Raw genomic sequence first — 4036 nt, forward strand, 5'->3', positions numbered from 1 at the left:
GCTAAAATGAAATTCTACAATGAAAGAAATGCTTTAGATCATTTTAACCATGAGCTACATATAGATATTGAGTACTGGGACTGTGGGTGCATATCTTTGTGAATAAAACTTAAATACTTCAGTTTGTTGCTTATGTGTATAAACTTACATACATATAAACAGTTGGATTGCCTGGTGTGGTCCTTATTAGATAGCAGATTTCAAATAATTTCTTCAATATTAGAATTATATATAATTCCTTCCTGATAAAGTCTGAGCTCCAAGAGCATAGGAAACCTGTTTTTCTTCATGTTTTTCTTTCCTTAATGTCTCTGACCACACTCTTAACAGTATTTTGAACCCAGTTCTCATTTGCTACTTCTACTATTTAATATCTTAATATCATTTTTCTCTTCTTTATTTTTCTCCATCTGCCAGTGAATGTTTGTGAATACAAATACATGTATGCTAAATATATATTAATTTTTTTGTATAATATATATATGTAGTATAATATATTTTGTATAATATGTATTTTTGTTATATATATATATATACATATATATATGTATATATATATATATATAATGCTGGGTGTTTTCTTCAACCATGTGATCATATTGAGACAAGTGCCATATTGAATCTGGAGCTTATACGTTTGCTAGAATAGGTAGAGAGCGAACCATGGACTACTTCTACCTCTGACTTCTAAAAATGAGATCATGCAATCATATAATCACCCTGATTTTTATGTGGGTTCAGGATAACTAAACTCTGGTTCTCATAATTATACAATGAGTACTTTCTGGGTTGAACCACCTCCCCAAAATCCATTTCACTATAATTTACATAATCCTTTCCATGTTTGGCTGCTTCAATACTTTACAATGGTACTTCTCTTTGGCTTAGACTGTGTAGACATTCTCAGTGAAAGTAGAGATAGCAAGAACCTAGAAAAAAATTCAGTGGATATTGTAATGGATTCCTGACTCTGAAATATGAGGGATACATTTATCTGTTTAAATTAGACCTCTACTCAAGGAGGTTTCCCTGGTTAATAGTTGCATTTGTATAATCACAAATAATTTTCACTCTATAGCAGTTCTTGCCAACCTTCAAGAAAATGTATTGGAAGTTTGAACTGCAGAACTAGACACACTAGCCAACTCATTTTTCACTGAGGTCAATGTAATAAGACACAGAGCTTAGTTTCCACAAAGATGTGATGGAATTTTTTCTTAAATTTCTTGTTACATGGACGAATTGTGAAGAAGAAAGTAAACAATTGAAAAGGAGAAAGATCTTGGTTCCTTACGCTAGAAATGAACATAAATAGCAAAAAAGAACACCTCTATTCTGTTAACATATATACTGTATGCATATTGGTGCAGTAACTATGATTGAAGAGAGAGGTCAGGGATTGGATACAGAGTAAAGAAAGTACCATGAATTATTCTTTAAATCAAGGAGCTAAAAATGTTAATTTGAGTATGCTTTAAAGTTACATAAAGAATAATATATAAAATAATCATTAGTTTAATCCTGAGATAAAGCCTTGGTTTTAAAATAAATCATGTAACACATTGCAAATTAAATGATGGATTCTTGTGTGTGAGGTTCATGGAAGCCAAGGAACCTGGTGTTGACATAGGATGGAGTAAAGATTCATTCAATTAAAGTCACAATATTCTGTCTCCAGCAATAAAAATGGAAAACAAAAAAAAGTGTTTGCTAAAAACTAAATCAATTAAAGACTTGAGGTATGCTTACATATTTACGATCTGAACATATACAAAGATATTCATTTTATCAAGTATTTTAAACAGAAAACAAAGAATAAAAATGGGGGAAAGATAACAAAATCCTCTACCTTTGCTGTCAAGTATTATTATAGTTTGAGAGGGTGACTTTATCCTTCATGCCTACATTTTTTATCCAAAACAAAGAACCACTTTCTCTTCAACAAACCTTTACTTTATAACTCTGCTGTGATATTTTATTTTAATTCTTAAATGTGGTGTAAAGTAACCAAACTGAAATCATTTTATTTATGTATATGTACTTAGACTGATTAATTCTGCTTTCATGTCTGCTACTAATTGTCATCTTATAATCATTTAGTTCTCACAATTTCTTCTTTTTAAGAATCATACCTGCAGATGTTTTTTCTCCAACATGTCCTTGGTTGATAACAATCTTAATTATGAAAACACAGAGGTGGTGACTAGACTAGGGGACTTCTCAGAAAACATTTCTCTTAGACATTCAAGAAGGTGGCCAAAATGAAGGTCAGCTATATTTAAGAATCTTTTCAGAACTACAGATTACTTCTGAACTCCACTGAGATCTCAATCAGAGATTCACAGAAGTGAGATTTCCTCTGCTTAGGCTATTGCTTGCTATCTGAAACTTTTATCACTAACTATGAGCGTTTCAGAAGATTGAGTCTTAATGACATGAATTGTACGCTATAAGTTCCTAAAAGAATTAAATTTTGAGTAGTCATTTCAGTGTCCATTTAATTGCTCTTCCGATTCCAATGTATTTCCAGGCAATTAAATTTAATTTTATATGTTCTGGTTCCTCGATCACTTACATGCAATGTGAAAACTTTTGTAAATGAAAATTTTAAGTTGTGTGTTATATTCAACAAAATTTAAAGAAATAGATTCTTCAGTAAAAAGGCAAAGAACAAGAAAATGTAAATCTTTATCTAGAAATATGACATAAATATCCTAATGTCAAAAAAAGTTATTTTTTTCCATTTTTCCACATTCGGGAGAAAAATAGAAATATAAGAAGTATGTAATTTGGTTGTTGTTTAGTACTTGCTTGGTGTGGAGAGGGACGGTCCCTGTCTGAGTTATGGATTTTGAAAATCTCTTTTCAAAGCCCCCCAATCCGGCCCTCGGCAAAAAACCGGCCACCGACTCTAAGGAAAGAATTGATGAAATAGATGGTACTGAAGTTGAAGAAACACAGACAGAGAAAGTCAAAGGGAAAGTAAAGCAGGACTGAGAACAAATGCCCAAGAAATTTAAGCTCCTTGGAAACACTACAACATCACCAAAGAGTTTGCCACGTAAAAAATCAAGAAGTAAGGACTATGACCCATACAGTGATGGTGAGGCATACAGTCAGGAATCAGAAGATAATTTTGACAAAGAGCTTCAACAGCACATACAAGCCAAAGAACTCGCAAACACAACTCAGCCGTCACTGCTCCCTAGAGAATCTGTGAAGAAAGCAGGAGGAGAAGATACCCAGCAGACTGCCAAACAAAAAAATAAAAAAAAAAAATCTAAAGCTGGTCACAAGAAAGTTAAGCAGAAGAAAATGAAGCAAAAGTGGGCTGTCACTGGAGACAAAGGGTCAAGGGCCTTGCTGAATGAAGAACAGTGGCTCCCAAGAAAAGGCTGATGCTGAGGAGAACCAGCCCAGTGTGCGGATGAGTCAGGGCTTTATCAACCAGCACAAGGTGGAACGCAAAGGGAAGCAAGTATGCAAGTACTTCCTTGAAAGGAAGTGTATTAAGGGAGACTAGTGTAAGTTTGATCATGATGCAAAGATAGAGAAGAAAAAGGAAATGTGTAAGTATTAAGTACAAGGATATTGTACCAAGGGTGAGAACTGCCTGTATTTGCATAACGAATATCCTTGCAAGTTTTATCATACAGGAACAAAATGTTATCAGGGTGATCGTGTAATTTTTCTCATGCCCTGCTGAATGCTGAAACACGAGAACTATTGGCTAAAGTTTTGGATACTGACAAGAAGTCCTACAAATAGACTAAATAGCATGTAGAGGAAAATCTATTTCTGTTCAGGACTTTTGAAGAGTGGTGACTTGGAATAGTTCTTAAGATTCCTCAGTTAAGGCTCCTTCCTGTGTTGTTGTGATCGTGTGCAGCTCCTGTTCGATATGCACAGCGGTGGATCTAGTGCTCAACAGAAGGGTGGTTCTGCACTGGGCTAGGCGAGGAGAACGTGCATGCTGGATAGAGGTCAACGCTGTGCTGTGCTGTGCTGTGCTGTGCTGTGCTGTGCTGTGCTGTGC

General features: G+C 34.6%; 1 pseudogene; it reads left to right on the forward strand.

Moving 5' to 3' along the window:
* Nucleotides 1–2844: 2844 nt before the first annotated feature.
* Nucleotides 2845–3768, forward strand: LOC114621282 (annotated as a pseudogene).
* The last annotated feature ends 268 nt before the right edge of the window (nt 3769–4036 follow it).

This window comes from Grammomys surdaster, unplaced genomic scaffold, assembly GCF_004785775.1.
Source record: "Grammomys surdaster isolate TR1022 unplaced genomic scaffold, NIH_TR_1.0 174, whole genome shotgun sequence".
Lineage (NCBI taxonomy): Eukaryota > Metazoa > Chordata > Mammalia > Rodentia > Muridae > Grammomys > Grammomys surdaster.